General features: G+C 34.1%; 1 pseudogene; it reads left to right on the forward strand.

The window, feature by feature from the left end:
• On the forward strand, positions 5,941 to 6,804 carry OR4P72P (olfactory receptor family 4 subfamily P member 72, pseudogene; annotated as a pseudogene).

Below are 12,246 nucleotides of genomic sequence, written 5' to 3' on the forward strand. Positions count from 1 at the left end.
CACAGGAACCATGTATTGTCTCTGGTTTTATTTTTCCCAGAGAATGTAATAAATGTGCTGTTTAAGGAGAGATAAACTGCAGTTGCCAACATAAATACTGAAGATACCAGTTTCTTCTTTTGAAAATTAAAATGAAACTGGGAAAAGAGTCTTTAATTTGCTATAGAAAAAACCTGGATGCCTTACCTTAAAGTGTAGGTAACTTCTATCTTCAGAGTTCCTCAGAATTGTTTGCACAGTGAGATTTATTAATGTATCTTCATTGAATGTGTTTGTTGATTCTGAGTAGGGTAGTCATGAATCATTGCACGTTCCTTAGATTTAAGCCAAACGACTGGTGAGTTGGACACATATTGTTTTACGTAATCAACTCACAATTAACCACTGTTTTTAGGTCAATGAAAATATAATGTTAGAACTTATGATTAAAGTAGCAGTTTAATGATTATTTGTGCCTTGACTGCTGCTTATTGGGAAATTTTAACCATAATTTACATACAATAATCTGTTGAATCTATTGCTCCATCTACCTGGTAATATAGAGCTTCTCTTGTGCTTACACATATTCTATACAATCCATAAATGATAGTTTACCATTTCTGTGTCAATTGCATAAAGGAATTCAAAGCATGAGAGTAATGATCTTTTTTCATGACGAGGAAATTCATGGGAAATAAATAAAGCAGAAAGTTACTGACTTGTTTTTCAATGAAAGATTGGAGAAAATCTGACAAAGACAGCTCAGGAAATACAGAATGTGTCAAATTACTCTGTTCTTACTTCTTGTTAATTGTCTGAATGTATCATAGTTTATGTTTCTAATTTCTGTGTTTAAACATTACCTTTCTTATTACAATTCATCCAGATCTGAGCTCTCTGTTAAAATAGGAAATTAATGATTATCTGAATAGCCCCCCAGGATTGGTGAAATGGTAGAGAAAAAATCATAGTCAGGTTTATTTCTGTACTTTTGGGGGGCCATCAAGGGAGGAGATCACCAGGGTGTTAAGGAAAGTGACCTGAGTTTTAACAAGACTACACTCAAAAGTCTGATCTCCACAGTAATCAACGGACTAAGAAAGGGGGAAGAATAAAGGGTAGGTTTACGTGACCACTGAATGATTTTTGGTAAGAAACATGACGCTGGTATAAATCAAGACTATTCTATATGGCTCTCTCTGTATCTCTATCATTCTGAAGTAAATCTCTTCCATACATGATGAAACAATCATAATGATGATATTTGATTAAAATGAAATTTCATTTCATTCTTTCAAACATTGAAAGTAAATTTACTTATTAATTTTTCAAATACATACTGATTACTTAAAATGATCAAAATTTGGTGTGGAGTTATAGAGAAGAAAGAAATGGAATTAATATTTTAATACTTGAGACCAGATGCTATCTAATTCATTAAAATATGAATGTATTATCTAATTCATCAAACCCGTCACTGTTCATAATTTAATTATCTAGTCACAGTCTTACTGTGGGAGAACCCAATGACTATCTTACTAAATGAGAATTTCAGTGAAGCTTTAGTCATCTCAGGCTTTACCCCATCTGCACAATACCTGGTACAGAGTAGGCATTAATTAATTAGATTTTTCCCAAATCAACAGAAGATGGATTTTATTTTCTTTACTTGAGAGATAAAAATTGAAGTTCAGAAAGTTCACATAACTTTTCCAAAAATCAGACACCCACCATCCAACATAGATCTGAGAGGCATAAAATTTTGTTTAGTTTTACATTTCCCTTATGTGCAGTGTAGGGAGAAGATGAGGGACTGGCCGTAACCCTCCCCGAGGTAAGATTCCCTTAGAGATAAGCTAAAACATTTAAAATTCTGAGAAAAATAAATAATATGAAGCAAAATGTTCTAAATTCCAAAAGACAGAATATTTGAGTAAACGTTGTATGGTTGGCTGCTGTAGTTTGTGTAATCTGTCTGGAACTAGTAGGAGTTGAACTGACTGATAGCAGTGAACAGGCCTGATTAGGAATGGCAAAATGTCCAGTTCCACTGTTGCAGAGAGTCATTAGGAATTCCAGAGAAGAACATTTAAATTTATCTATAGACACTGGATATTTCTGTGTACCTGATTGCATCATGAGAACAATGTTTAACATGTTTAAAGTAGCAGGCCATGAAGGATGCAAAGAAAGGGAGAGAGCCTTGAGAGTCTGCTTCTTTCTGGGAGGAAGGCCACTTTGTCATTGTGTCATCAGATCAGCTGACCTTAAAGGAGAGAAGAGTTAAAATAACCTGAAGCTGTAGTTGTAAATTTATTCTGATGTGTTTAGAACAAAGGTAACCAGCCATTAATACTCAGCTGCTGATTCCTCTTCAGTTATGTCAGAGTCACAGACTGGTCAGGCACAGAAGAGGTCCTTAAAGATCTAATTTTAACTCCCATAGTTTACTTATGGTTAAGCTGAAATACATAAAAGAGATGCAGCATATTAAAAATAATTGTTAAGTAGTATAGCGAGATGGAGGAGATATTTTTCTTCTTGTTTTCCAAATAGTGCCATATTTTAAAGGGTATCTACTCATAAGATGATATTATTATCTATGTTTTAAAAATCCTAAACGTTATATGTAACAACAAAAGACCCCGAATAGCCAAAGGATTCCTGAGAAAAAAGAACAAAGCTGGAGGTATCACACTCCCTGATTTCAAAATATACTACAAAGCCATAGTAACCAAAACAGCATGGTACTGGCACAAAAACAGACACACAGATCAATGGAACAGAATCGAGAGCCCAGAAATAAACCCACACATTTATGGACAGCTAATATTCGAAAAGGGAGCCAAGAGCATACGATGGAGAAAGGAGAGTCTGTTCAATAAATGGTGCTGGGAAAACAAGAGCCACATGCGAAAGAATGAAAGTAGACCATTCCCTTACAACATGCACAAAAATCAACTCAAAATGGATTAGACTTGAATTAAGACCTGAAACCATGAGACTTCTAGAAGAAAACGTAGGCAGTACACTCTTTGACATCAGTCTTAGCAGCATATTTTCAAGTACCATGTCTGACCAGGCAAGGGAAATAAAAGAAAAAGTGAACAAATGGGACTACCTCAAACTAAAAAGTTTCTGCACAGCAAAGGAAACCATCAACAAAACGAAAAGACAACCTAACAATTGGGAGAAGATATTTGCAAATCATATATCAGATACGGGGTTAATATCCAAAATATACAAATAACTCATACAGCTCAACAACAAAAAAACCAACAATCCAGAACAGACATTTCTACAAAGAAGATATACAGATGGCCAAGAGGCATATGAAAAGATGCTCAACATCATTAGCTATCAGGGAAATGCAAATCAAAACTACGAGGTATCACCTCACTCTGGTCAGAATGGCTATAATTAACAAGATAGGAAACAACAAATGTTGGAGAGGGTGTGGAGAGAAGGGAACCCTCGTAAACTGCTGGTGGGAGTGCAAACTGGTGCAGCCACTATGGAAGGCAGTATGGAGTATCCTCAGAAAATTAAAAATAGATCTACCATATGATCCAGCTATCCCACTGCTGGGGATTTATCCAAAGAACTTGAAAATGCAAAGGCATAAAAACACTTGTACCCCTATGTTCATTGCAGCATTATACACAATAGCCAAGACTTGGAAGCGGCCTAGGTGCCCATCAAGGGATGAATAGATAAAGAAGATGTGCTATTTATGCACGATGGAATACTACTCAGCCCTAAGAAATGATGAAATCCAGCCATTTGTGACAACGTGGATGGACCTTGAGGATATTATGCTGAGGGAAATAAGTCAGAGGGAGAAAGTCAAATACTGTATAATCTCACTCATAAGTAGAAGATAAAAACAATGACAATCAAACACATAGCATTGGAGACTGGATTGGTGGTTACCATGGGGGAAGGGGGGAGGGCAAAAGGGGCGATTAGGCTCACATGTGAGGGGATGGACTATAATTAGTTTTTGGATGGTGAACATGATGTAATCTATACAGAATTTGAAATATATTATGATGTACATCCTAAAGCTATGTAACGTTATAATCCAATGTTACTGCAATTAAAAAAATTTAAAAAGTAAAAACATGAAAATATGAAATGATTCTTGTCGATAATATAAGAGTTGTATTTTCTTATCTTTAGATAGAAATACTTGAAAGTAGGAGAAATGATCATTTCAAGTGATTCAGAAACGTAGATTATAGTTTTGAGTAACATACTACATAGATTTTTGTATTTTAAAAAGTAAATTAAGTGAAAGCTCTTTTTCACATGTTTCATTCCTCTTTTCTGATCAACTAGATTGGCTAGACTTATGTGATTACAACTTTTTATGGAATTTTGTGATTTTTCTAAAATATGCAAGTATTTCTGAAACAAAATAATCTAGATTTAAAAAGTTCTTATTTTGCTGATAATTCTTAATCATTCCGTTTATTTTCCAGTTTCAGTCTGAAAACACATTCTTAAAAAAATGACACTTACATTGTCTTTTTCAAATGTGATTTGATCTGTTATTTGATAAAAAATCTCACAGAGGCACTATGGGTCTGATCAAGCAGGAGTTTTAGGCTAATTGTGAGGAAAAGAAGGTAAGAAAACTTAATAGATCAGCTCATGCAGCAAGTTAAATGTGAAGTAAAGACTAGACTGTAACTAAAATTTAACATACTTATTTTCATTAAATCAGAAGAATATAATTTTTCCTCTAGAGTAGAGCAATAAATTCTTCTAAATTATTATGGATAATTTTCATCCTAAAACGCAATTGCTAATTGAGAAGAGAAGAGGTGATGTGATTTAATGGAATGGTTGAAAGATTTAGTGGAATATTTCTCAATAGTTCTTCTTTAGTCCATCTATGATGCTGAAATTCTAATAGTATGCTATTTGTTTATCCTAAGGTCTAATAGTTATTATTACAGAGACATTAATAGAGTTAGTTCTACATTATAACAGTGACAAAGAGAAGGAAGTAAAAATAATGGGAATGAAAGAAAGGGAAGCCAGCCTGAGATGCTAAGACTTGTAATATGGAAACTGAAAGGAGCACACACTTTCAGGATGGCTGATTAGGAAGAGTTGAATAATTTGTGTACATCAATTCAAAAGAAGCTAATTTGTGCAAGTGGGTAAGGCATTGAATAAGTCTGTAAAATCCAAGCTAAACCTACTATTATTATCCTCAACTGCCTTGATTAACGTCAAATACATTTTAGGTGATAATATTTTGAAAAATAGAAATAATCATACTTCTCTTGTTATCTGTTTGGTTGACTATGAAATATAACTCTTTTTTTCCAAATGAACTATATTTGTAAATTAAGCACAAGAGAAATATAACTAATTATGGCTGTTGACAAATGCCTCATGATTCCAAATACATTTGTTTAGTTTTCTATGTATCATCTTTTTATATAGAACATATGGCAGGACATTTTTCACATATAACATTATCCATATATTATGCTTCTTGTATTTGCATTTTTTGTATTTTCACTCAATGTTTCATTTATCTGTGTATTTTCTCAATAATAGGGAGAACAGCAAAGAGATAGCTGCTTTTTTGTTTGTTTCTTCAAAGGTACCATTTCTGTAATTCTATGGGCGTAATATCCATTATGTTTGATAATACATGTTAATAAGATTCTTACTTACATACACTGCATTTTATAGCATTTAGTCTTTATGTCAGGTACCTAAGATGTTTACCAGTAATTAATATTTTCAAGAATAGAACAAAACTACCTCCAGGAAATCCTTCCTAAATAAAAATTAATTTTCTATATTCTTCAACATTTGGATCCTTTCCATTATAATTTGCCCCATGCCAAGGAATGATATGCATCACTACATTTAAATATATATCATAAGAATTCATACTTTCTAATTTCAGGTGACTGCAGACTGCCTGGGACCACGGAAAATAGGAATAGCATCATCGAAATTATTCTCTTAAGACTTTCTCAGAAAAGGGAAATAGAAGTTCTTTATTTTTTGCTGCCCTTACTTTGTTACATTGAAATTTTGATTGGAAACTTGATTGTCATGATTTCTATCACTGCCAGTCAACTTATTAGCCAGCCTATGTATTTCTTCCTGAGTTTCTACTCCCTCTCAGACCATGACCTAAAGTTAATCGTTGACTTCCTGGCAGAAAAGAAGACCATTTCCTAAAGTGGATGCATGACACGACTCTTTACTATCCACTTCTTTGGGGAGATTGGGGTCTTCATCTTCACAACAATGGCCTATGATCACTATGCGGCCATTTGCAAACCCCTGCCCTACACTCTCATCAAGAGCAGGCAAAAGTGTGATGCCATGAATGCTGCTTGTTGTGCTGGGGGATTCCTACATTCCTTTGGTCAATTTATCCTCACCATCTTTTTACCCTACTCTGATCCCAATGAAATAGATCACTACTTCTGTGATGTAGATTCTTTGTTGAAACTGACAGAAGCAGAATCAGTCTCCTGGTCATTGCCAATTAGGGCCTGATGGGCCTGGTGACTTTTGTGGATTTGTTGATAAGTTATACTGTATTCTTCTATAGTATCAGGTTCTACTCTGCAGAGAATCATCACAAAGCATCTTTCCACATGCAGTTCCCACATCACTGTGGTGGTTTTTTTACTCCTTCACTCTTTATTTATATTCAACTAGCAACTACTTTACCAGAAGACAATGTTTGCTCTTTTTAACACTATCATGATCCCCATGCTCAAACCTCTGACATACACACTAAGAAACATGGAGATGAAAAATGCCATAAAGAAACTGTGATGCCATATCACAGGAAGTAAGGAAATAAATGGAAAGACTCCCTGATTTTAACCACAGAGCTTGTTGAATCATGACTTCTCTACCTTGAAATCTTTAAAATACATAATGCTTGCTGATGTCTGCTGTATCTAGCAACATACATAGGCCCAAATATGAGAAAAATTTATGATTTCCTAAATTTACCTAGGCCTAATCTCTGCTGTGCTTTCTTTTCTAGTTTTCTTATTTATATTTCCTTGCCCTATCGATCCTTTGGCTGTGTGATTTTCAGATGTTTACCAGCAGACCATCAAAGGCAGTGTGCTGTACAATTCAACACTGTGAGCCCGTCTGGCTCATTCTTGTGTGTGACTCTATTCGATGAACCGATTACAGCCACCAAACAGTGATAAAAAATAGTCCTTGCTTTTTACGTGCATCACTTAAAGAATATTCTAAAAGATCTAATTTATATTCCACCACAATATGTCTCAAAACATTCACCTTCTACTCTGGTAATTTTGTACCCAGTGGCATTCTGGAGATTCTCGTGCCCAATACCAGTACTTTTTCCCAAGACCCACATTAATTTTTTTTCTTTTGTTCTAACTTACTTTCTCTCCCAGCTGTGTTCATATATAAATCAACTTCTCCTCTCTGGCTAATTTTAGCACCTTACAGTGTACCTTAGGTGGATGAGTTCCAGACTCAGAATTGCTTACTAACTATGAGGACTTACACTGAAGAAAGCATCTATAAATGGAAGTGATAGTAGCACACAGTCACAGTCTTGTAAGGATTATATGTGAAGGATCAAAACACTGCCAATAACACAGTAAGTATTCAATAAGCATGAGCTGTTTTTATTACTCGATATCATGGTATGCATCAGAAAAGTAACCATTATGATAATGATTTTCCTCCAGAGAAATTGGGATGTGAGGATGGAAAAAGATTAAGGAATGCTTACATTACTGTCATGTTCCTGTTAATAGTGAAATCAAATTATTCTTAGAATGAGCAAGTAGAGACTATCAGAAACTCAATTGTTTTGAGTTTTTAATCACTATAAAAGTTAAAAGCAGGCTTTTTTCAGTAGGAATTGGTGCAAATTTGCTCAATGTCAGAAATGGCTAGGAGCAAAATCATGCCACTAGAGAATTTGAGGATCTCAGATTTCTTTAGAAACTCCACTGACATGACATACTTACACAAGAAAGTGTTTTCACATTGATATAGAAGGCATACTAACCAAAGATGAGTTATTGATGTTGAGGGTTACTATAGTGGGTGAGAATATTAATAGAAAAATAGCATAATGCTGCGACTCAGTTTAAAATGCCCAACAAAACTAATAATATCACCTACTCGAAATTCTTGAAAAATATCCTAACATAATTTCCTGGTTGTTCTTTATCTAGTTCTTGACAGTTATTCTGAAGCTCCTGAGTGGGCTTGAACAGCGCACATGTCAAAGGACAGCATCACGCACAAATGTGAAAGAACGTTTTCTGGTGTACAATTAGCAAGGTCTCTGGTAAGAAGACCAACAAAGCCTTAAAGTTTGTCTCTGTTTCATAAGCTCTATCTTCCAGTCAGACAGACTGGCATTGTTAAAAAATGAATCTTCAAAAATTAATACAAATATTTTTCAGTTATTTTTATTCTCCAAATAAAAGTTTTGAACAAGGATTATTGAAACATATGGAGCAAAAGACATTGGTAACACCAACTATTAACCAAGGAATTCCTCATTTAACTCTTTCATTTTTCACTGGATCTCCTCCCTTCTTACGTTCTCAAGAACATCATTTCATCATCACTTTATTGATTCTCCTGTCTTTCTCTGCATCAGCAATTTTTTCTCTCTGCAGTTGGATCATTGCTATCAACATAACACTGTGAGTGAACATGATGAAATTCTTTGCAATTTAGTGAGTGACCTTACTAGCTCTTCCATTCAGGTTATCCATCTTTTATTGTCTTTTACTAGGATATTTTGTAACTCTATATATAGAGAAGTTGACGCTTAGAAAATAATAGCAACACCATTAATGCCTGCCCATAGGAATTCAAATTGTGTCCAGTGAAAGGAAATTGATTTTCACCTTATGGATATTTTGCTAGTTTTGCATCCACTTATAAATTCATTTACCAGACTATAAACGTGTCGTACATTTTATTCTTGTCTGAACCTAATGGTAACATCTTTACTGGTTTCTGCATTAAATGCTAAGTTAAATAAAATCTTCAACACGTTCATCCATTATTTGGATGAAAATCACAATTATATTCTCTTCTAAAATTTATTCTTTAACAAACTAAACTATTACTTCTCTAATCTAAAATAAAGCCAAACAAAAACCACTTTTGTCCCTACTTTCCATTCTCAATTTCCCCAGTTCTTATTTCTTTTCTTCCTTTGCTCACTGTATCTAATTTCCCTCCCACCCCAGGTTTATTGTAAGCTCTCAAATCAGATTTTCACCTCTACCACTTCACTGAAGCTACTTGTATCAAGGTTGTCAATCACTTCCATATCAATACCCCCAGGATTTCACAGAGTTTATTGGTCTTTTTACTTCATGACATTTTGACTTTGCTTTGGGGCCACCATATCAGCCCATTTTCCTCTAACATCTAAAAACTCTGTCTCTGTTTTTTTTTTGTTTGTGTGTGTGTGTGTGGCTCTTGCTCTTCTCATTCAACTCTCTATATTGGACAGACCTTGAATCTATTTTTTCCCCCCAATGATGGTTATTTCATATAATCTAATGGTTTTAAATACTCTTTATGTGCAATTGACTCCAAATTTTTCATCTTCCTACTCAGACCTCTCTCTTGATATCACATACTCATCATTGCTCACTGAATTACGGTATTAGCCCCCAATCTGGTCTCATTTCTTCTGCACTTGACCCCAATTTCTATTCTCAACTGAGCAATATCATGCAAAGTCAAAGTCTATGTCCTAGGTATGTATTTATGTATTATGTATTTGCTCAATGAAAGCAGGGGTATCTGTGATTTTTTTCACTGTGTTCCTAGAATAATCGCTGGTGATTAATGAATAATAAATAAATATTTGTTGAATGAATACATGCTAAATAAACATATAGAAAAATTCCTAATTACAGAGAATACAATCTAAAATGGGGGTGGGGCATACTGATAGAACTATATATTTATCATGTATTACATTCTTTATATCTGTTTAGAAATATTTCTGGGTTCCAAATTCTCATTTGTCCATTTCAATACCAGTTCCTTATTGACCTGATATCTCAGAAAGCAAATCCTCCTTTGGGGTCTTATTTGCATACTATTTCAGTAGTATTTTAGTACTATCAGAACCCTGAGGTGGCTTTTGCTGGCAATTCCTCAGTCTCTTTTGTAACGATGTTAGTCGTGTGACACAGTTGTCACCAATGAAACTTAGATGGGAGTTTACTGTGGAAATATAGGATAGTTTTACTACCTGATAAATGTTTTTACTTTTCTTTTCCTCCTCTTTCTTCCTTCCTGATACATGAGCATAAGACTATAGCTACAGCAGCCATTTTGTGGCCGTAAGTGAAAATATTTCATGAAAAATTGTGATGTAGCAAGAATCTAGAAGGATCTCGGTCTGGATAACTTATTCAAGCAACCACATCAGCAACTGTGTCATTCAGTTAACTACATCATGGTTTTAAATACTCCCTATGTGCACATAGAGTCTGTTTTTATGGATTGATTATGATATTTAAAAAATTAATTGCTGAAATTCCTAAACTGTTTTAAATTAAATATGATTGATGGTAATCCCAACTAATAAATACCTGTTTTTTCCTTTTGTTTTTGGTTTTTGCTTACTCTTGGTCACTTATTCTTCTGCATAAACTTTAGCATCATTTTATTAAAAAAATACAAAAACTATCTTGAAGTTTTAACTGGAAAAGAAATTTCATTTATATATTAATTCAGGAAATTATTGTCTTTATGTTATTATCTCCTTCTAAAACTTTAATATGTAAGTCTGGCAGTGATTATATGGCTTTAAATAAGGTCATATGATTTTGTTCCTACTGATTCGGTTTTTCTCTTATTAAAATTTATTTGTAAGTAACATATTGTTTTCTCTTTTTTTTCAGGGAGATTGGCCCTGAGCTAACATCTGTTACCAATCTTCCTCTTCTTGCTTGAGGAAGATTGTCACTGAGCTAGGATCTTTGCCAATCTTCCTCTATTTTATGTGGGATGCCACCACAGTGTGGCTTGACTAACAGTGCTAGGTCCACACCTGGGATCCACACTTGTGAATCCCCTGCCTGCCAAAGCAGAGAACACAAACTTAACTACTACACCACCAGACTGGACCCATGTATTACTTTCTTACTGTTGTAAATAGAACTTCTTTTCTTCTTTTCTAATTTTTATTCATAGATTAGAAACTATTAATTTAGTCTATACGTATCTTAGATCTAGCTACTTTACCAATTTTCATATTAATTCTACCTTTTTTCTTTTTTTTAGATTTCATAGGTTTAAAACATACCCCATTTTATGAGTGAGTAAGCCTCAGAGAATTTTAGCGTCTTTCTCATGCAATTAACACCGAAAAATGTGTCTCTAACTCCCAGCTCAGGCCATGCTCCATGAAACCATTGCACCTATTGATTGATTTAAAGAAAGTAACATCTGAGACTAACTGTTTCTAGGCTAAAGTGTAATATTCTGATTATATTGCATGCATTATTTATTTATGAAGCATAGAAACTTTTTACATATGCTTTTACTTATGCTTTAATGCCTCACAAATGAATAATCCATCTACTATAGGAAAGGAAAATTTTAGCTTGAAAGAAAGACCACATGTTAAATTGATGAATAGGGAAGGAGTTTTAACAATGTAACAAGTGGTAGTGTTAGATTATTGAGCTAAACCTGAAGAAACTGAGAATTTAATGCTTTAGTCAAGGAACTTAGAAAATTGGGCCTTAAATGATATAAATGTAGTCTATGTTTAGCAATCTGAATCAGGTTTACCAAATACCCATTATTTCAAAACATAGATGAAAAATTAGAAAAAAGTGTTATTTAAAATGAATAAAATAAAATGTACTTGATTCTCTCTTACAAAGGAGATAGCAGATTGAAATTCAGAGCTTTACCAATTGCTTTATATTCTGAATAGAAACGGATAGAATTGAAAAAAATTAATTTGGTGAGCAAAGGTAGACTCAGCGGAGTGTAGAAGGCAGAAAGTTAATTGAAGGGAGTAGATATTGAGGAAAATAGAGCAAAATTGTAAAGATTAGCTATTTGTAAATACCTAAATACTATAGAGTCTAAAAATATTTTACTATGATGTAAAACTCCTTCATTCCTTTAAGCCTGTAGTAGAGTTTCCTGGCACCAGTAGAGCATGTGGTCTCTGAAACCAGGCTGTCCGGGTTTAGACTTCCCTCCCCCTACCACACA

This window comes from Equus caballus, chromosome 12 (genome assembly GCF_041296265.1).
Source record: "Equus caballus isolate H_3958 breed thoroughbred chromosome 12, TB-T2T, whole genome shotgun sequence".
Classification (NCBI taxonomy): domain Eukaryota; kingdom Metazoa; phylum Chordata; class Mammalia; order Perissodactyla; family Equidae; genus Equus; species Equus caballus.